We start from the raw sequence: 22,961 nt of genomic DNA on the forward strand, positions 1-22,961 counted from the left end.
AATAAATCAAACCTCAGTGAAATCAAACTGTCCACTTAGGAAGCAACACTGATTGACAATCATGCTGTTGTGCACATTCAACTTTGTACAGAACAAAATATTCAATGAGAATATTTCATTCATTCAGATCTAGGATGTGTTATTTGCGTGTTCCCTTTATTTATTTTTAGCAGTGTATATATGGGCGTACATATTTGCAACTTGTATAGTTCCATTGATCTGGAACCAGCCTCTGCATGCATGTCCTTTCCTGAAGCAAAGACTGATGGCATCCTAATTTGGACTGCACCACACACCTTACCCAGAAATTGCTTCGATATGTAGTTGCATAATCCATAATCACCCTGTCAGTCAATCTTCCCTTGGTGGGCACAATCTTCATCTTTCTGGGGGCAGTTTCATCAGCTGCTCCCTCAGCAAATCTTCAGGTGGATTTATCTCTGTTGCAATGCGGGCAACCTCAAAAACAAACATAGCAGACAGCCCTGTTGATTTGCTGGGCCGCCCCTGGTCCCCAACCTAACTTCTCTCCGCTTGCTTGCCCAGATGCCCATCCACCCCCTTGCCCGGTTCCCTTGCTCCTTCCTGCTCCCCCCCCAAAACCCTCACCTCTTTCCCGCTTCCACTTTTCCTCAGGACATGCCGGGCGGTCTCTGGAGCCGCTCTGGAGATGCTGAAAAGAGCGTCACCGGCTCTTAGCAACGCGCCTAGCAACAAGCTAACATCTTTTCCCTCTGGACCAATCCGGGAAGGAAGGGAACATCTGGAGCGCCCGCCTCTCCGCTCGCTGAAGAGAGGAGGCGATGAGCTCGCCAGTGACCGTAGGGACCCGCAGAAAGCTGGCCGACGGGAGCGGGAAGAGATCAGTCGAGCCCTCGCACCAGCCTTCCCCTGGGGCATGTTCGCTGTCGGAAAGGTAAGCAGAATTGGGCAGGGCAGGGCAGGGCATCCTCCAGTAGCCCGTTTGGTCTGCCGCGCTTTGGGCAGCCGCACGGACGCCGGACATCCCCCAAACAAGCTGACCCCGCGCGCAACGCCCTTTGCTGATCCGCTGCAACGGGTTTCTGAGCATACACCAAGTTACCCCCATCAGCCTTCGCCGAATAATTCCGCGACGGGGGTCTCCGTGCAGAAACGAAGCTACTCCGATGATGGGCCTTTCAACGTTTCAGGGCTGCCTTTTTTTTTTTTGGAGATCTTTCTGTGTGAGCGCACGCGTGTTGGGGTGGCGGGGTGCGTCTATTCCTAAACTGATGGGGATTATTTTGCTGGGACATTTTGCTTGCCCGGAGGCGCTCTTGTTAAACCCCAGCCACGTTTCATTCCCCTTCCTCCCCCGCGTAAAAGGCATTTGATCCATCCAATTAACACCTGAGCTCCTAGAACCCCCAGTCTTTTTACAGGAAGGCTCTCGGATCGAATGTCCTCTGTTCCTCCTTTTCTCCCTTTCCTGCATTAGCATCCTTCTGAGAAGTTCTTGACGCTGCTGTCCTTTTAATTCAGCTTGTTGCTGTCAAGTGTTCATTTGATGGCTTGCAGGAAACCAGGGCTCTGTTCCTGCCCTTAGTAGAGGTGCAGCCATACAGGGAGGGGGAAAAAAATTGGCTTCAAGATTTCTTTCACACTGATGTGTGTATGTGTTGGTAGAATTGGGGAATAGCAAGCCATGTTCCTCCTCAACCTAGCAACCTTCAGATATCTCAGACAACTTCTCTCATGATCCCTGGGCTATGATGGGGAATGTGATCCAGTATGTTTGGAGGGAATATTGGAGAAATATTGAATTCTAGGGTGGGACTTTCTGAAAAATAACCATCATAATGTTCTGACATGTATGAGAAAGCCTGTAAGATCAAGCAACATATGGAACATACATGCCAACATGGAACATTGTACTGGCACATATGTTCTCTCAATGTCAGGGCAAATTTCCCTGACATTATTTAAAGAGGAGGTCTGAGGACTTTATCTATAGATGAAATGCTGTAAGATTTTATAACTTTGTGAAATTGTTATTCTCATGATCCGTGCCAATAAATGCAATTACAGTGACATCATGTTTTAAATTTAGCTCTCAAGAAGCATGTTACTAGAATATTTTAATTGCCTCTTTACGGGTTCCATTCTGGCAACTAAGCTTCTTCCATGTCGGTTCATTCAAATCAGGCAATCGATATCCAGATAACTCTATCTTCTATCTATCTACATAGAAATAATTTGCATACCTTAGTGGAGTGTTTCCCAACCTTGACCACTTGAAGATATTTGGACTTCAACTCCCAGAATTCCCCAGCTAGCATTCGCTGGCTGGGGAATTCTGGGAGTTGAAGTACAAATACCTTCAAGTGGCCAAGGTTGGGAAACATTGCCTTAGTGGGATGCCTTTTTGTGATTAAAGTCCACATTGATCATTTGGGGGAAAGTTGAGAGTAATTGTTTAGAGGAACCTGCATTACATGCAGGAGGGGGTCTTGGCTTGAGGTGGATGGGTGGGATCTCCCTCTCTCCCTCTCCCTCTCTCCCTCTCCCTCTCTCCCTCTGTCTCTCTGTCTCCCTCTCCCTCAACTGTATCCAGGACTTATATTATACTTGTCAATTGTTTCCCAATAAAATTGAAGGAAATCACAATTCTGCAGGGACTGGATGAGAAGAACCTCTAAAGATTAGAAAAGGGCACCCTGGTCCACAATATAACTACCCCTGGTTTAGTGCCTGTTGACTATTGAATTAAGGGAACCTTCCCCAAGTAGCATCCTCAGATGTGTCAAGTCTACAATTCCCAGATTTCCCATCTGCCATGGTGGGCTGGTTGGGAATTTTGGATATTGCACTTCCAATATTTCATTGGGGAAATCTGAATTAAAGGGTCTTTCTTGGCATTGAATCTGGTATGCAAACCCCAAAGCACTCACTTCAACGATCAACAATCTGGACTTGCTTCAAATGGTTGTTTTAAAGATTATGACATCCTTATCTAATTTCATGTCCTGCAGATGTGTTGGGGTTCCAAATCCCAGAATTCCTGGCTAAGAGTGGCATGAAAATAAACTAAACATACATACCCACATTTGGAATACTGTGTTCAGTTCTGGAGACCTCACCTACAAAAAGATATTGACAAAATTGAACGGGTCCAACAACGGGCTACAAGAATGGTGGAAGGTCTTAAGCATAAAAAGTATCAGGAAAGACTTAATGGACTCAATTTGTATAGTCTGGAGGACAGAAGGAAAAGGGGGGACAGGATCGAAACATTTAAATATGTTGAAGGGTTAAATAAGGTTCAGGAGGGAAGTGTTTTTAATAGGAAAGTGAACACAAGAACAAGGGGACACAATCTGAAGTTAGTTGGGGGAAAGATCAAAAGCAACATGAGAAAATATTATTTTACTGAAAGAGTAGTAGATCCTTGGAACAAACTTCCAGCAGACGTGGTTGGTAAATCCACAGTAACTGAATTGAAACATGCCTGGGATAAACATATATCCATCCTAAGATAAAATACAGGAAATAGTATAAGGGCAGACTAGATGGACCATGAGGTCTTTTCCTGCCTTCAGTCTTCTATGTTTCTATGTTTCTAAATATATGTTACATGTGTATTGCAAACATTCAGTTTAAAGCTTTGATAGGTGTGAAAAGAAAACAAAGAACTAATATCTGAGACTGCAAAATATATAGCATGTAACAATATCCCAGCAAAATCCTGAATGCTATCATTCTATCAAATGTTTACTTTATTTACAGCTTGAAATTCAAGCTGAGAGTGCTTCACTCTTTTAATTGTGGCAGGGATCAAATGTGAACTTTCACAAGCTGTCAGAAACTGAGGAGGATTCCATGTCTTGTGTCAGATAGTCAAATTCCCACTGCAAACAAACCATCAAAGTCAACCAAATGCTACAGAAGATAGGAAAGAAGTCTATATGCCGCCCCGAGTTTGCGGAGAGGGGCGGCATATAAATCCAATAAATCTAATCTAATCTAATCTAATCTAATCTAATCTAATCCAGAAGGCTGTAATATCGACTAGGCTCCCCTATCCAATTTCACACAGTGAATTAGAAATACTATATTGTATTCAAAATGAAGGTTTTGGTCTGATTCAGCTAGGAACACAGCTGCATGAATGGCAGCTGCATGCAAAATTAGATGCTGAATGGTTTTTCTCTAAGGTGATTTGCCAACTCAGTGCATTTATTTAAAGCTGGTGTCTAGTATTCCAACAGCAAGGATAGGAAAACAACACCTGGATCAACCCTGCAAGAAGCAACCGATAGAAGAATGTAGAATGTGAACTTGTGCTGCCCATCTACTCATTTTGTCCATGTTCTGACTAGAATAATTAAGTTTCCTTTGAACAGTCAGCACATTCAGAAATAGTAGGAGACTATCCAACATGCCCTGTGAAGGTTTATTGAAGAACCTTCTTAGGAGTCAGTTTGGAAGGAAATTCATGTTGACAACCGACCATAAAGAACAAGCAACTTGTGATTGTGCGCTTAATACAGTCAAACTGTGCTGGGAGGTAAATGCATGTTGGCAATAAATACATTATTATTATTATTATTATTATTATTATTATTATTATTATTATTAAAAAAATATAGTTTATTGATTTTTTAAGAGAAGAGGAAAAAAAAAGAAAAGAAAAGAAAAAAAGGGGCGGGAATAGGGATACAAAAAGTAAGGGTGATACAGAACAATAAACATATTTCAGCATAATATGCTCCGCTGGGCAGGTGTATGTGCCTTCCATTGTCCAACTAAACTTTGGGTCTCTGCCACAGGGTATATGCAGGGGGCTGCACGCACAGGGGCCACATTATTATTATTATTATTATTATTATTATTATTATTATTATTATCGTCATCATCATTATCATTATCATTATCATTATCATTATCATTATCATTATCATTATCATTATCATTATCATTATCATTATCATTATCATTATCATTATCATTATCATTATCATTATCATTATCATTATCATTATCATTATCATTCATTATCATTATCATTTATTAGATTTGTATGCCACCCCTCTCCGTAGACTCGGAGTTTGGGAATTTATTTTTTGCATAGCATCAGCACAGAGGCATAAAGCTATTCAATTGACTTTATCCACAGCTCTAGGAAGGGGCAATACAAGAAGAATATGCCTATGGAGGCAAGATGCCTCCAAGTATTAGGTGCAGGGACAACTTGCTTTAGACAATTGGCAGACCATTATTGCAAGCAATGATGATGGGTGGGCGAATTAGGGGAAATGTTTGTCTAATGCATTTGGCAAAGTGCTATTGGACCATACCATATCTTGGAGCGTTAGCGAGAAGACCAGAATGCCTCCTAAAAATATAAGGGGCTTCACTATATTAAATATGTATTAAATATGTGTTAATCACTTTGGAAGGGTTGCATAGACTTTTCCAAGTCTCCAGATGATAGATTGTGATGTCACATCCAAGGCTCTTTGCAATTTATATTAATTATGTATAGGGAACCTTTTTCCTGCTTACTGATCTCCTAACCTCATTTAAGTGGTGCTATTAAAATCAATGGGAGTTACTTCTCAATCAATAAGTTTCAGGTTGAAGAGTTCATGCGCCTATTGATTTGGCAAATCTTTCCCCATTCATTCTCAGAGCTGCCCTCTTCAGAACTAGAGCACAGCCATGGCTTTGTTTTCCCTGCAAAGTTCTTCAAGAGAATGAACTAGCCTTTGTGGCTGAAGCCAAGGAACCGAATCCAAACCCCACGCCAAAAAAATTAGTATCCCTGAAAAAGAATAACTAGGATCAAAAGAGCGAATAATCACTTTGGATTCATAGAAACATAGAAGATTGGCGGCAGAAAAAGATCTCATAGTCCATAGTCTAGGGAGAGGGGCGGCATACAAATAATAATAATAATAATAATAATAATAATAATAATAATAATAATAATAAATAAATAAATAAATAAATAAATAAATAAATAAATAATCTAGTCTGCCCTTATACTATTTCCTGTATTTTATCTTAGAATGGATATGTGTTTATCCCAAGCCTCTTTAAATTCAGTTACTGTAGATTTACCAATCACGTCTGCTGGAAGTTTGTTCCAAGCATTTACTACTCTTTCAGTAAAATAATATTTTCTCATGTTGCTTTTGATCTTTCCCCCAACTAACTTCAGATTGTGCCCCCTTGTTCTTGTGTTCACTTTCCTATTAAAAACACTTCCCTCCTGAACCTTATTTAACCCTTTGACATATTTAAATGCTTCCATCATGTCCCCCCTTTCCCTTCTGTCCTCCAGACTATACAGATTGAGTTCATTAAATCTTTCCTGATACGTTTTATGCTTAAGACCATTTTTGTAGCCCATCTTTGGACCCATTTAATTTTGTCAATATCTTTTTGTAGGCGAGGTCTCCAGAAATTCTGTATAGATTCTGGCTCGTACTAAATAAAACCCACTGATCATATGTTTACCAACACCCCATATACCTATTTTCCATGATCTTAGCTTTTCAGATTTTTGAAGCATCTCTTTGGCTGTAGACGTGTCATAAAACTTCCTATTCATTATTAAGAAATATCCCATTCATCACACTGATTTCTATCCCTTTTGTGTGTGATCTTAGTTCCTTGGTTTTTCCATGTTTGGCAAGCCAAACTTCTTTCCCACTCCATATTGCCTTTTGTGGAAACATTTAAAAATACCTTTTAAAAATTCAAAACTTAAACCTGCGACTGCTGGTTTTTCAGGGGGCTCTGAGCAAGCTAAATTTTAATGAGTTTATGATTTTGATATTTTAAGTCAAAAAGCTTTTCTTGCATAAACATGCAATCCATGCCTTGACTTCGATTCCAAGGTCATAATCAGAACAGTGCCAAAACTACCCAACAAAGGCTATGAAGATTTTAAAAGGTGAGAAGCAGTCCATCAAGCTTTAGCTAAATGGCTGAAATTTCCACTACTTAAAGAAGCTGCATTTTTCTCAGTCTTGCCTGAGCAAGCCTGGGAAACCTCTGGATCTCCCTGAATTCAACTTCCTGGCTTCAGAGCTGCGCTATACTCTTCAATGTCCTTTAGCATACAGACTGTGATATCAGTGATTGCCCTTCCTGATCATTCTCTGCTAGGTTTATAAACCACTCTCCCAACAGCTGCCCTTGATCAGATGTGGTGCATTGTAAACAGGGTGGATGTTATGAACAGGAAGGCAATGGGGAGATGGGAAGGGGAGCAACTGCAGCTGCTCCACACTGGCTGAGACTGTTTGCTAGCTTGGAATGGTGAATCCTGGACTGACAATCCTTTCCTTCCCTTCCACTCCAAAACCCTTTTGCTTAACGTGAGAGGGGAACAGATATTGCTAATGAAGTGCAAAAGCCACGGCTGTAAAAATAGGAATGATTTTAGAAGCATGCCAGAAACGATGCATAGCAACCTATTGCAAAATACATGCTGCGGCTCAAGGTTGACTCAGCCTTCCATCCTTCCGAGGTGGGTAAAATGAGGACCCGGATTGTGGGGGGCAATATTATGCTGGCTCTGTTAAAAAGTGCTATTTCTAACATGTTGCAAGCTGCCTTGAGTTTAAGGAGAAGGGCGGCATAAAAATCAAATAAATAAATAAATGAATGAATGAATGAACGAACATGGCTGCACAGCTGGAGATGAGTGGCAGGTGAGCAAGTGAAGCTTCATTTGTATTTTCAGCCACTTCCCAGTACAGTGGTACCTCTACCTAAGAATGCCTCTACTTAAGAACTTTTCTAGATAAGAACCAGGTATTCAAGATTTTTTTTTTGTCTCTTCTTAAGAACCATTTTCTACTTAAGAACCTGAGCCCGGAAAAAATTCCCAGGAAATTTGAGAGCGGCACGAAGGCCCGGCAAATTTCCTGCCATTCCCCCTTTAATCCCGTCCATCTCTGCATAGCTAGAGGTATAACAAGCAGGAAGAGGGAGATTGTGATCCCCTTATATAGAGCGCTGGTGAGACCACATTTGGAGTACTGTGTTCAGTTCTGGAGACCTCACCTACAAAAAGATATTGACAAAATTGAACGGGTCCAAAGACGGGCTACAAGAATGGTGGAAGGTCTGAAGTATAAAACGTATCAGGTAAGACTTAATGAACTCAATCTGTATAGTCTGGAAGACAGAAGGAAAAGGGGGGACATGAGCGAAACATTTAAATATGTTAAAGGGTTAAATAGGGTTCAGGAGGGAAGTGTTTTTAACAGGAAAGTGAACACAAGAACAAGGGGACACAATCTGAAGTTAGTTGGGGGAAAGATCAAAGGCAACATGAGAAAGTATTATTTTACTGAAAGAGTAGTAGATCCTTGGAACAAACTTCCAGCAGACGTGGTTGGTAAATCCACAGTAACCGAATTTAAACATGCCTGGGATAAACATATATCCATTGTAAGATAAAATACAGGAAATAGTAAAAGGGCAGACTAGATGGACCATGGGGTCTTTTTCTGCCGTCAGTCTTCTATGTTTCTATGTTTCTATCTCAGGCTTTTCTGGGCTGCCAGAGGAGCCTTTCGGTGGTGCTTAAGGAGGTTTGGCAGTCCAGAGCGAACAAAGCATTTTCCTTTCTCTGGGCACTTGGAGAGGGAATAAACCTAGGCCAGCACCCAGAGAAAAGAAACGCTCCCTTCGCTCTGGGCAATGACTGTTCTCCTCCTCTTCTTCTTCCTCCTCCTTCTCCCACCCAAATTCCAAGCTTTTATTTCTTTCCTTATGGGTTTGCATGCATTATTTGTTTTTACATTGATTCCTATGGGAAAAATTGCTTCTACTTACAAACCTTTCTACTTAAGAACCTGGTCACAGAACGAATTAAGTTCTTAAGTGGCGGTACCACTGTACTAGCGTCATCGCCTCGGTTCCTCTCCAATCGTCAGGCATTACATTCTCGTAGAAGTACAAACTTTGCTGTAAACTGCTCATGTGAGGGATCTAGATTGCTGCTTCTCCCCATCAGTCCATGGAAAAATGGTCTTCTTCCATGAAACTGGTCCATGATTCCAAAAAGATTGGGGATTGCTGCTAGACTAGACAAGGAAAAACGCCTGACTATGGAAACTTGGTAGAATTCAGATGCACAAAAATGTACTTCTGTTATCAAATAAAGAGAGTTAGAAATATACAATGGATTGCTATGCGCCATTTCTGGCATGCTTCTGTGTGTCTATTTTATGCCTGTGAGATGTTGGTCTACCTATATAGGCATTATTTGCTGACCAGCGTTACTTTTCAAGAGTTTCAGATGCTGGGCCATCTGTTGGGACGATGGGATATTAGCCAATATGGATGCATTAATTGTATGATTGCAGCTGCCTTTTCTAATTTTGCACACCGCTTCCTCCTTCTCCCCCATGAATGACCCTGCTCAGAATGATGTGTCTGTGGCAGCGGTGGGGAGTTTGCTGTCTGAAATTAAGATGTAGGAAGCATTAAGAAAACTGCTTAGAAAATAATTCAAGTGTGGCTGTTCCCAAGAGGAAGAGAGCAGCTTGTGTCCCAATCTTGACCTGGTGCTTATGATGTTGGCTGCAATTGGATCTGGCAGTAGAACTTCTGCACTAAAGCCATATTTCCTGGTTTCTTGTCTTTGTATAATTTATCAAGTCTGGTTTGTAAAAACTAAACATTTCTTTTAAAAATTGCACTAGTTTGCCTGCATTAGAGTACACATTTCTCGAAATGTTTGCCCAATGTACAAAGCTTTATTTTTAAAAAATAAAGTGCAAAGTGCTTTGAAAAAAATATCCCAACCAGTATCGGGCTGCCCCTGGTATGCCTGGGATTGCTGATCCGGTAGCAGAAACGACAATGCCTATATGTCCCTGCTGCACCCCTGTGCAAGAATATGCTTCCTCACATGTGCAGAAGCAAAGAAATTGGTGACAATTGTGCAAATCTCAAACAACGATGCTCGCATGCGCAAGATTTTGGTGAGTTTTGGCCTTTCTTTGCTTCTGTGCATGCGCGGAAGCAAATAAATAGGTGAAAATTGCCAAAATCTCGCACGTGTGAACGTCTTTGTGTGAGATTTTGGCGAATTTTGCAGATTTCTTTGCTTCTGCACATGCCCTTACACATGGGTGTGCACACCTGCCGCCGCCAACATGCGAACCCATGCCAGCATCCGAGACCGATCTGGTAGGGAAAAGTAAGCCCTTCAGTGATCCCAATGTAACAGTTTTGAATAACTAATTTTCCATTTCAGTATCATTCTGAACATATATTATTAGATACATATCCAAAAGCAAACTAATCAAATTTTTCCCTCCACTCTAATCTGTATAGACTCTCCTGTCCAGGACAAAATTCAGAATGGGCATTGCTTATTGCAATCTTTGGTGTCATGGCACACCGAGATTAGCTGAAGGTGCCATCCATCCATCCATCCATCCATCCATCCATCCATCCATCCATCCATCCAGAGCAGTGATGGCAAACCTTTTTTTCCTTGGGTGCCGAAAGAGCATGCGTGCATGCTATCCTGAATGCACCAGTGCCCACACCTATAATTCATTGTCCAGGGAGGGAAAAAACAACTTCCCCCACCCCCAGGAGGCCTTCTGGAGGGTGGAAACAGCCTGTTTCCCAACTTGTGATCAGCCCAATAGGCTTGTGTTTTGGTGATTGCCTGGGGCCGCAGGAGGGGAAAAATGCCCTCTCCCATCCCTCTGGAGTCTCCCTGGAAACCAAAAAATGCCCTCCCAGAGCCTCTGTGTGAGCCAAAGGTCAGCTAGCCAGCACAGATGCATGTTGGAGCTGAGCTAGGGCAACGGCTCACAAGCCAGCAGATATGGCTCTGCGTGCCACCTGTGGCACCCATGCCATAGGTTTGCCATCACTGATCTAGAGTTTCTTTGAAGGAAAGGCTATTAGAGCATTTGATAATCCATAAATGTTTCAATAAGATTACTTTGGTTAGAATAAGTGGAATAGGAACAGTGGAATAAAAAGCATAAACTTATGTCCTTGGTCTTAAGCACAAGATTTGCTTAAATCAATAGTAAATTTTGTCTTTTTTTTTTTTTTGAAAGGAAATTGCATTGTCCTTGGATCCAGCATCTTCCTTGCTACCATTTGCCATTTTACTCAGGTTTCTTAAGGGCCTTTATGAAATTTATGAAGCTGTTTTTGCAATGTCTATGTATTTCCACTATAAACTGCCAAGAGCCATTTTGAAATGGACGGAATACAAATTGGTAAAATAAAATAAATAAGCCTGAAGTGACATGTTTTTCAAGAAGGCAATGGGAAAAAATGTGGGATGCCTGAATAGATGGCCTTTGAATTTTAAAGCTTCCATCTCAGAAAAGCATATGAAGATATTACTGGGTTAAAAGACTGGTCGTGTTGATGTCCTAAGAGGCTGCATGAAACTTATGAAAAGTGTTATAATATTTCTCAGACAAAAAGATTCCTCTTTGTAGGTTAATAAAGTTATAATTCTAGTTTCGCAACTTGTCTTCATCTTGAGGGGCACCCACCATAATGAATGTTCATATGGTTTGTTTTATTCCAGAAATAATGAATGAAATACATACAACACTGACTTTCTGCCCACAAAACAAGCACTAAGCTCTACTGTAGCCTTTCCCTCTTATAGTTAGTTGGATCAAAAACCTCCCAAGATATACTTTGGAAGGTCTGTCTGACTCATTTTTTCTTGAATGGTCAAACATATCTCAAATATGTCAACAGAACAGATCCAAACATAAACCACAAGGCTTAGTTTGCAATTCAATAATTTCTTTCTTTTTTAATAATTAAAATCTTTGGTTATCATCAGTAGCCTAACAAACTAAGGTCCAGGAGGGAAGTGTTTTTAATAGGAAAGTGAACACAAGAACAAGGGGACACAATCTGAAGTTAGTTGGGGGAAAGATCAAAAGCAACATGAGAAAATATTATTTTACTGAAAGAGTAGTAGATCCTTGGAACAAACTTCCAGCAGACATGGTAGATAAATCCACAGTAACTGAATTTAAACATGCCTGGGATAAACATATATCCATCCTAAGATAAAATACAGAAAATAGTATAAGGGCAGACTAGATGGACCATGAGGTCTTTTTCTGCCATCAGACTTCTATGTTTCTATGTTTCTAAACTAAAAAAAAAGCTACTTGCAGTCAAAGATACCTGATTTATTGTTCTGCCTTGCTTACATTTACTGATCTATCACTGATTAACATGATCTGTCTTCTCTTGGAGGTATCATCAATAACCTTAGATATTACTTTTTCCCTTTTCCTAGTATGCAAGTAAGTAGTAAGCAAGGTTTAGGATAGCAAATACTTTCAGGATATTCTCCCACCACCCAAAAAGTTTGCTTTGAGTTGCTTGTATGCTCCTCTTTCTCTTACTTTTCTTTCTCTCTTTCCTCTCTTCCTCCTCCCTTGATTCATTTTAACAGGTGTTTGTTCAGCAGGACTGTGTGGGAAGCGATGCTAGCTAAGCTTTTCCGAAGACAGAAACTCATTAGAACCACTGAAAGCACAGCAAGAAGTCACTTTGTGGATTGATTTGGCACGACAAGGTACAACATATTGCTTGGGTTTAATTAAAGTGAGAAACTACAAAGCACTGGCATTGTACGTCTCTAAAGGAGTCTGGAACTTCAATCTCAAGATACTGGCATCAGCAATCGGATGTTTTACTCCTTATGACAGCCTTCTCCAGCCAGATTCTCTCCAGATGTGTTGTATTGCATTTTCTGATCTCCGATTAATAACCTTTCTGGCTGGAGAAGATGTACATTGTGATTAGAAATATCCAGAGCATCAGATAGGGGAGGATAGTTCTACATTGTGTTTCATAGAACTCACATCATGGTTAGTCTGCATTGAAATGTGATGCCACTCTAGAAAGCCAAATGAGTTCCTAAATTTGTGCTCCAGAAAAACTAGTTGTTCTGTCGGGCTCTCTGGTAGAATCCTCCCAAAAATTCACAGGTACAAATTTCAGACACACACACACACACACGTTTGAAAAGTCAAAACAATGTTCTTTATAATGAAAATTCACTTAAACCAAGCCCTCTTTTGGTATAGCAAAGAGCACTTGTCTCCAAACAAACTGGTAATTTATACAAGTCTCTTATCAGTTCTGAGATACTTAGCTTGCAGCTGTGAGGTAATTCAAAGTCCTTCTTTCACAAAGTGAAACACACTTTGCTCTGGTTTAGTTTCAAAGCAGGGAAAAATCAGTACACAAAAAGTCAGTCAGTAAAGCAGGCATGAAACACAACGACCAGATAATCCTCCACAATGGCCAAACCCACAGGCTGCTATTTATAGCAGCCCCACTAATTACCACAGCCCCACCCAACCACAGGTGGCCTCATTTTCTTTGATAATCTCTCAGTTGTTGTTGCCTATGCATCGCTCTCCGCATGTGTGGCTGTATCATTAACTCTTGTTCTGAATCCAAGGAGGAGCTAGATAATTGATCTCCTTCTGAGCTGTCTGCCACACTCTCCTCCTCCCTGTCACTCATGTCTTCTTGGTCAGAGGAGCCTTCATCTTCAGATTCCACTGGGGGCAAACCAGGCCTGCAGCATGTGGATGTCTCCCCCACATCCACAGTCCTTGGGGCAGGAACTGGGCCAGAGCTAACCACAACACTAGTATTTATTATTTATTTATTTATTGGATTTCTATGCCGCCCCTCTCTGAGGACTTGGGGTGGCTCACAACACATAATATACAGTATACAAAATCTTAAATCCAATTAATTAGTTTTAAAAAAATCTAAAAACTAATATTTTGCTTGGGTTTAATTAAAGTGGGAAACTACAAAGCACTGGCATTATAAGTCCTTCATGTTCTTTTAAATCTGTTGATTCTGGATTGAATTCGTAGACTAAGCTTAGAGAAAACCAGAGAACATCTACTTTCTTGGCTTCCCATTTGATTCTCACAGAAGCCTAGAACAGAGGATGCCAGTTACATCAGGAAACATAACTTTCTATTAAATGCAAGGATCCAAATTTAAGCATTCCTTGCAAATGTTTATCCATTTTGCCATCGATTTTGAAAATACCCAACTGGCCACTTTATTATACCTCAACCCCACTATCCAAGCCTTCTTTTGTTGCTCATCTTTAGGGCCATAATACAGTGCAAGCAACAGTGGGCTAGGAGTGGGGATACTATTTAGTGGGAATGCTAAATTGTGCTCACTGCCGCGGCTCGTAAGTTCTTGCAGGACCAGTGCAATTTTGTTGCTGCACCTGTGGAGGTAGCAAAATTGCACCTGTGTTTCGGCGAGGTTTTACCTGTGTCTCCATGCGTGATTTTGCTACCTCCACAGGTGCACCAGCAAAATCGTGCTGGTCCCGCAAGAACTTACGAGCTGTGGGGGCGGGCACAATTTAGCGTTCTAGCTCGTAGCCCCGCTGAGTGCAAGACTAATAGCTAAGCATATAGGTTGAGAAGTTGAACAGTTCCATGTATGCCTCTCTGGTGGCTTCATCACACCACAAAACTAACAACAGTATAAAAAGACAATGTAAACAAATCTAATATTAAAAATAATCTTAAAAACCCCAATTTAAAGAACCACTCATACATACAAGCATACCATGTATAAATTCTATAAGCCTAGGGGGAAGGGAAATTTCAATTCCCCCATGCCTGACGACAGAGGCGGGTTTTAAGGAGCTTGCGAAAGGCAAGGAGGGCGGGGGCAACTCTGATATCTGGGTGGAGCTGGTTCCAGAGGGCTGGGGCCGCCACAAAGAAGGCTCTCCTCCTGGGTCCTGCCAAACGACATTGCTTAGTCGATGGGACCCGGAGAAGGCCAACTCTGTGGGACCTAACCGGTCACTGAGATTCGTGCAGCAGAAGGCAGTCCCAGAGATATTCTGGTCCGATGCCATGAAGGGCTTTATAGGTTATAACCAACACTTTGAATTGTGACCAAAAATTGATCGGCAACCAATGCAGACTGCGGAGTGTTGGTGTAACATGGGCATACCTTGGGAAGCCCATGATTGCTCTCGCAGCTGCATTCTGCACAATCTGAAGTTTCCAAACACTTTTAAAGGTATGAGCTGTGGGGGCGAGTACAGTTTAGCGTTCCAGCTTGTAGCCCACCGTTGAGTGCAAGACTAATAGCTAAGCATATGGGTTGAGAAGTTGAACAGTTCCATGTAAGCCTCTCTGGTGGCTTCATCACACCACAAAACTTCAATGCGACAATAATAAACGAAATTATCCTTCATGACTTTGAGTTAACTTTTGATGGCATCTGTATATATTACAGTAGCTTTGGAACCAATCAGTACAACTCATGAAACTTATGTGGCATCTATGAAGTAACTGAAAGCCCTCTCCATAATTACATAATCCTTGATGTTCCAGAAGAATGGTACCACAGCAGTTTGGAAGCAAAATAATAGCAATTGCAGTGGGACTGTTATAGAGAGACATTGAGGCTCATTGACCAAACCAAATTCTTGACAGTTTTATCTCTGTCTAAAAAAATTTCAATCCTGTTGGATTGTATAGAAGCATAGACACTGATAACATATGAAATCTGGCTAGTAGTTTTATTTGTGTTGTTTAAAACATGAAAAACTGCACAAAAAGCTAAATTATTGAAAGTTGATACATTTGTGGTAGATATATGTACATATTATAGAGACACAAAACATTATACGCCAAGGAAAAAGGCCAGAAAATGGATAATTTTAAAGGATTCATATACATCTATAATACAGGTGCAGCCCTAGTTATTAGACTGCTGTTACTAACTTTCATGTCGGCAGCATCTACCAAGGAGCTTATGGGTTGATAGGATTAGTTGATGACATCACCGTTGCTCAGGGGATGCTGGAGGGGACTCCTTCTATGTCCCTGTTATTTTCCTATTGACGTGGTACCTATTTATCTACTTGCCTTTGTACGCTTTCAAACTGCTAAGTTGACGAGAGCATGGACAAATTGATAGGAGCTCATTCCATCCGGTAGGATTTCAAAGTGAGATCAACAATTATCTAGTTAGTAACTAAATCTATTTTAACTACCCAGATGAGAGCTGAGAAAGAGCATTGGCTCCAAATCAGCCATCTGGTTTCTGTCTCAAGGGAGGACTACCACCTGAGTCTCAACACTTCTAGTCCAGTACCTGAACCACTACAAGACACTGATTCTTATATAGGTATATGAGGCTCTGTATGCTAGGAAATGGAAATATAACGGACAACGACAGTTTCAACTGATTTTTTAATCCATAAAAATATGCAGAAAATTGCCAAACTGAAATGAAAATAAAGTGATTTGTATATCACCTGATAGTTTATCTTCTCCAGAAAATCTCCAGCAGAAAATGACACAAGGCAGGCAATCAAATCTTCTGTGCTTTGATGCTCTCATCATCCACAACACACCCTCATCTTGTTAGTTCTACCTGCTATACAGAAGACAGAATGCTATGTAGCTCTCATGGTTCAACAGTGACATATAGGATCCCTCATTAAAATATATATGTAATCCCTTACAAACGAGCACCTACATGTTTAGTGACAGTGATTAAAAAAACCCCCAGTGAATGAAGTTATAGTTTTGGGAAACTGGATTAAAACAGACAAAATGGGCACACCTAGAGATGAGTAAATCTGACATGATATAAAGTTTTATACTAACAATTGCAATGGGACTGTTATAGAGAGACATTGAGGCTCATTGACCAGTCCAAATTCTTGACAGTTCTATCTCTGTCTAGAAAATCTGGAAAGATTTTTGCTAGTTCCTATGGATAATGTTGATCTAGATGTGTCAAACTCATATTGTCATGTGATGTATTGGGAATTTCAATTTTTTAAAATCCACACAAAGCCTCTGTGTAACTCAGAGGCATTCTTGGAAATAAAAGATCAGGCTGGAGCTAGCATTTTGCAGCTGACAAATACTTAAGGAAAAAAAGAGTGTTGACATGCCAAAGAAGGCATATGAGAACTTTCTTCTTCTACTTTAACAGTGAATAGCATTCAGAACCATAATGTTGTGGTGTTACTGTGATTACATAAATGACAAGATTTATAGTCTTGGTATTAAATTTTCTATTCTCTGTGAAACAAAATCCAATGAAATTGAAGAAGGATCTTTGACGATTCTGAGATTGCAGGCTATGCCTCACGGCCAGCCTCTATTAATGGTGGGTAGATTTGATGTGCATTCAATCTTCAATCTACACAGCCAACATTGGAAGTGCCATGTTCCTCTGGGCATGAGAAATCCCTATACAGTATTTGACATCCAATCAATGGATGTGCAATCTTAGAAATCAGAATAACTATACTGATGTGCATGTGTCAGAGATGTACACAAAAGCATGTGAATGCTCAGTTTCATGTACAGTATGTACAAACAATTAATCAATTTTTCCTGCTTGGAGAAACGATGATTTTTTTCTTGATGATTTATTAATCTGACTGGCCAGGCTATTGAAACAAGAGAAGGAATTTCATCCTTGCTTTTCCCCAGTGGAACGCCGCAAATGCAAACGATAACATAGGTGGATCATTGCCAACTAATTAGATAGCAAGGACAACCATGAGATTTAACCTTCACTTGGGTTATGAAGTGAAGAATTCATGCTGCCAAGAATATATAGTAATTGTATATTACGTAATGTCCACATGGATTTCTTAGAAATCCAAGAGGCAACTGGACTTTCTGGTTTTTCTTTGAAGACGTTTATTATTATTATTATTATTATTATTATTATTATTATTATTATTATTATTATTTAGATTTGTATGCTGCCCTTCTGCGAGAACCCGGGGCGGCTCACAATATACAATGTAAACAAAGCATACAAAACAAATCTAATAAGTTAAAGCTTCTTGGATGAGAAGAGAAACATCTTCAAAAAATCCCCCAGAAAGTCCAGTTGCCTCTTGAAAAAAGCACCTTTGGGACAACCATGACCTGGATGAACTGAAAATCTCCATAGACAAACACTATCTTTGTAGGTATCTTTGCCGGTATCTTTGCAATGCAGCTGATAGTGACCACTATGTAATAATGGGGATTCATTTATGGCCCAGAAGACTTGCTCTTATTTTAAAACAAGCTGTCATTTTCTAAGAGGCTGTCAGATTCATGTTGCAAAGGTTAATTGGTCCAATTTTTAAAAAGGTAAAAAATATCCAAGTGGACTATAGGATTGCAGAACTTTCTGGGAAGCTTAGGGCTTTAGGAAGGCAAAGTAGAGTATGCTGAAACCGGGGGGAGAAAGAGGGAAAAATAAACCACAAATGAGCAGACTGCACATTTTGTAGCTGATCAGTTTGGGCATCTTGAACATCCAACTGCTTGAATTGACAGTGTGACACCACTGCCATCTTGTGATGAGTGTATAAAGTACTCTAAAAATATATGGGGGGGGGGGGGGAACAGTTATGGAAGTGAAGCTGCAACAGCCGTGCAGGCTTAGCATGTTAGAGGCAGGTTATTGAAGTACATAAAGATTGCATTTCCCATGCAAAAAATAAACAATAGTGGATAGTCATAAAGGAGAAGCAGGGGAAGTAGTAGATTTGACTCCCATATACATTAATCTTTGTACAAATGATGCCAAAACCATGAAGGGCATAATGTCATTGTGGTGTCAATTTAGGATTTAATTATAATTTTATGGTTGGCACCTTCTGTCCAAGATCATATTGCACAGTACAATGGATTTTTCATTAAAGCTGAAGTATTAGAAAACTTTAAACACCAGTGAAATCAATCTGCTTATTTACCATTACGTTTTATTAAAAGTAGAAAATAACTCATGGACTCATCACTCATCACTCTTATTTAGCAACAAATTTGTACCAGGAAAAGCAGGAACCTTTTAGAATTTCCTCTGTGCATAAGGTGCTGTTCAGCAGATAGTGTATAAATACAAATGTACATGGGCAACACCTGCAATTTTGGTGCAGTGCTCATAAATGATTTAGAGCACGTGAATTATAGCTCCTGTTGCTCTGAGACTTGTTACCGTCCCCATTCCTTATCCTACCTTCTGTCACCAACAGTTAGCCTGCTTCCCCCCTCCCATTCCTGATCCCATAAGGGATAGGCTTCCCAGTTATTGAAGAATTACCACAGATCCTGCTGTATAGAGCGCTGGTGAGACCGTATTTGGAATACTGTATTCAGTTCTGGACACCTCACCTACAAAAAGATATTGACAAAATTGAACGCGTCCAAAGATGGGCTACAAAAATGGTGGAAGGTCTTAAACATAAAACGTATCAGGAAAGATTTAATGAACTCAATCTGTATAGTCTGGAGGACAGAAGGAAAAGGGGGGACATGATCGAAACATTTAAATATGTTAAAGGGTTAAATAAGGTTCAGGAGGGAAGTGTTTTTAATAGGAAAGTGAATGCAAGAACAAGGGGACACAGTCTGAGGTTAGTTGGGGAAAAGATCAGCAGCAACGTGAGAAAATATTATTTTACTGAAAGAGTAGTAGATGCTTGGAACAAACTTCCAGCAGACGTGGTTGGTAAATCCACACTAACCGAATTTAAACATGCCTGGGATAAACATATATCCATCCTAACATAAAATATAGGAAATAGTATAAGGGCAGAGTAGATGGACCATGAGGTCTTTTTCTGCCGTCAATCTTCTTTGTTTCTATGTTTCTAACCATTATGGTAGGAGAACTATTGTGGGAGGTGAAGTTGTCAAAATCCACATGGATGCTTGAAAGACTAAATGGTGTCTGTTACACCATCATGTTTATTAAAAAAAACTTTGGCCCAGCTGGTCCGGCTGGTAGCACCTTGTAAGGGGCCCTTTCCATGGTTACAGAAGAAGACGATTAACAGTTTTGAAGGTGGATGAGGGTTCTACACCCCAACAGCAGATAAAATGGCAAAACAATCTTCTAGGAGACAGGAAACTCTGATTCCAATCTCTCACTGCCTTGTGCCTATATCCATTATTGGAAAAGAATATCACAGTGTGGATTCCGAGCCAACAGGTCCACTACTGATATGGTATTTTCTCTTAGACAGCTGCAGGAGAAATGCAGGGAACAAAGACAGCCACTTTTTGTAGCATTTACAGATCTTACAAAAGATTTTGACCTGGTCAGTAGGGACAGCCTTTATAAAACCCTCCCCAAGATCGGCTGTCCACCCCAGCTCCTCTACATCATCAGGTCCTTTCATGAGGAAATGAAGGGCATGATAGTTTTTGATAGCTTAACATCAGATTCCTTTGACATTCAAAGTGGAGTGAAAGAGGGCTGAGTCCTTGCACCAACTCTATTTGGGATTTTTTTTGCTGTCATGCTGAAGCATGCTTTTGGAACTGTAACAGAGGGAGTCTGTCTCTGGACCAGATCAGATGGAAAACTCTTTAGCCTTTCTAGCTTGAGAGTAAAGTCTAAAGTCCAGCTGAAATGTTTACAGGATTTTCTCTTCACTGACGATGCTGCCGTTACTGTTCATTCTGCTGAAGATTTCAATGACTCATTGACTGTTTTAGAAAGGCCTGCCAAGACTTTGGACTAGCAATCAGTCTGAAAAAAATGCAAGTCATGGATTTACCACCTCATATTACAATCTTTGCACAATAATTGATGGTTGTCCATGACTTTGTGTATCTTGGCTCAACCATCACCGACACACTCGCTCTTTCTAGATACTGAACTAAATAAACATATTGGTGAAGTGGTCACCTCATTGTCTCGACTCAGAAAGAGAGCATAGCTCAATAAGAAGCTGACAGAACATACAAAGATCCAGGTTTATAGACCCTGTGTCCTAAGCACACTCTTGCATTGCAGGAAGTCTTGGACCCTTTATGCACAGCAAGAGAGAAAGTTGAATACCTTCCATATGCATTGTCTCAGAAGTGTCCTTGGCATCACCTGGCATGACAAAGTTCCAAAGTTCCAAAGTCTTGAAATGTGCTTTGCTAGCTTGGGCATTTTGTGAGAATGGATAATGGATGGATTCCCAAAGATCTCCTGTATGGTGAACTAGTGTAAGGAAAGATCCCCAGAGGGAGACCACAGCTGCGATATAAGGATATCTGTAAGAGGGATTTAAAGGCTATTAACAGCTGGGAAACCTTGACATCTTATAGTTCAGCTTGGAGGCTAAAGATGCAGGATGGCCTTCTCCATTTCAAGGAGACACTTGTTTGGCAGGCTGAGGCAAAGAGGCAGTGCAGTAATCAACAAAATCTAGGGATCAGAATGGGGACCGAATGGATCTGCTCTCAGTGTGAAAGGGATTGCCACTCTTGGATTGGCCTTTTTAGCCACACTAGATGCTGTTCTAGGAGCTCTTTCCAGAACACAATACCATAGTCTTTCAAGACTGAAAGTTTCCAATGAATGCTCTGAGACACAAGAACCATCAGTCACTTGGAAAACTGTACATCTGTCTTCACCAAGAACAAGGGAGAGATTTGCCCTCTTATGCATCAATTACTGGATTGCTTGAAAAGTTTCTATGGGTTTAACTGTGTCTATTAACATAGTCTGCCTTTAATTGGCCTGGAAATCCTTTGAGGGACTTAGATTTTCCTTTTCTGTGAAACAAAATACAGATAATTGCTTCGGGGCCACATGTAAAGTTGAGCACCATGCTGTACTTTCCTTTTTAATGAACTTGTAATGAACTTTTAAAACCTTATTGTTAAATATATTGTAGGCATTTTAAAGATTTCAAGTTGTTGGGGGATTGCCAGCTAGGCTGGTGGGAGGGGTCAAATGAGGGGCTAGTTTGAAATTGTTGGACAGTCTCAAATGACATAAGTGTGACCTCCCCCCAAATTCATGAAGCCTTATCTAGTCGTTCTCAGGGGAAGGCAAACAGCCAGGTGAGATTCTCGTAACATCGGTGTAAACAATAAAGTTACTGCCTGAGGCTATTCGCAAATAGTTGCTTGCACCTAACACAATCACAGTACAGTATAACAACTAAGCCCTTCTAACGTTCAAATCAATGTAAACAAAATGACTTGTGATTTGTAAAGATGCTACAGTGTCATGAAGTTGTCGGGCTGCTAAAAGTAATGCTGAATCCTTTTCGTTTGCATATTGAAGCCAAGTATTGACAAATACCTTAACAACGTCGAAAGTAGCCTACTTTAAGAGGAAATATGCAGAAGAAGAAGATTTACATCAAGATTACCCAGGGTATTTTCCAAAAGTGAGTATGTTTTGGTTAATATAACAAATTGAAATTAATATAGATGCATTTCCTAATTTACAGTGCATGAATGTTAAAAGCAACAATGTTAACATTAATTTGATCTTAATTGCGATACAGGTAAATTATATTTACAGTGTACAGTACATGCCAATTGTACTAGATTTATATTTGAAGAACTAATGATTGATGAAATAAAACCAACTTGTGATGGCAAGAAAGAGGAGAAGATGCCATAAAGATTGCCTATGTAAATGAAGCTTGCAAGGTCTCCGGGTTAACATGCCCAGCTCAACCCATACGTAGGAATCATAGACAGAGAGACATGATTTCTTGAGCAAAACCTCTTCAAGTTAGGAAGAAATCTCTCTGAGCTGAGCAGCCCCTATGTTCATAAGCTCTGCATTTCTTAGACTTGCATTTAATTTTATAGCAAATATCTTGTATATACAATTACAATGATTGACTTACCTCAAAGGTAGCTACAGGTATAGTAACAGATTAATATACACCATATAAGTCTTCGGAGAGGGGCGGCATACAAATCTAATAAATAATAATAATAATAATAATAATAATAATAATAATAATAATAATAATAATTATTATTATTATTATACAGATAGATCTTGTCAAGCAAACAGATGAGTGCATAATTGCTAGTTTAACCTTTTGCTCTTAGTAGAACAATAGAAGAGCTGAATAAATATACAGTGTTCCCTCGATTTTCATGGGTTCGAATTTCGCG

The 22,961-nt window shown here is 40.2% G+C and overlaps 1 long non-coding RNA gene across 1 annotated transcript; it reads left to right on the forward strand.

The window, feature by feature from the left end:
• The first annotated feature begins 759 nt into the window (after nucleotides 1-759).
• Nucleotides 760-22,181, forward strand: LOC139156967 (uncharacterized). Its single transcript, XR_011557395.1, has 3 exons — nucleotides 760-916; nucleotides 12,452-12,574; nucleotides 22,108-22,181. It is a non-coding gene; the product is annotated as an uncharacterized lncRNA (long non-coding RNA).
• The last annotated feature ends 780 nt before the right edge of the window (nucleotides 22,182-22,961 follow it).

Source organism: Erythrolamprus reginae, chromosome 1 (genome assembly GCF_031021105.1).
Source record: "Erythrolamprus reginae isolate rEryReg1 chromosome 1, rEryReg1.hap1, whole genome shotgun sequence".
NCBI classification, from domain to species: domain Eukaryota; kingdom Metazoa; phylum Chordata; class Lepidosauria; order Squamata; family Dipsadidae; genus Erythrolamprus; species Erythrolamprus reginae.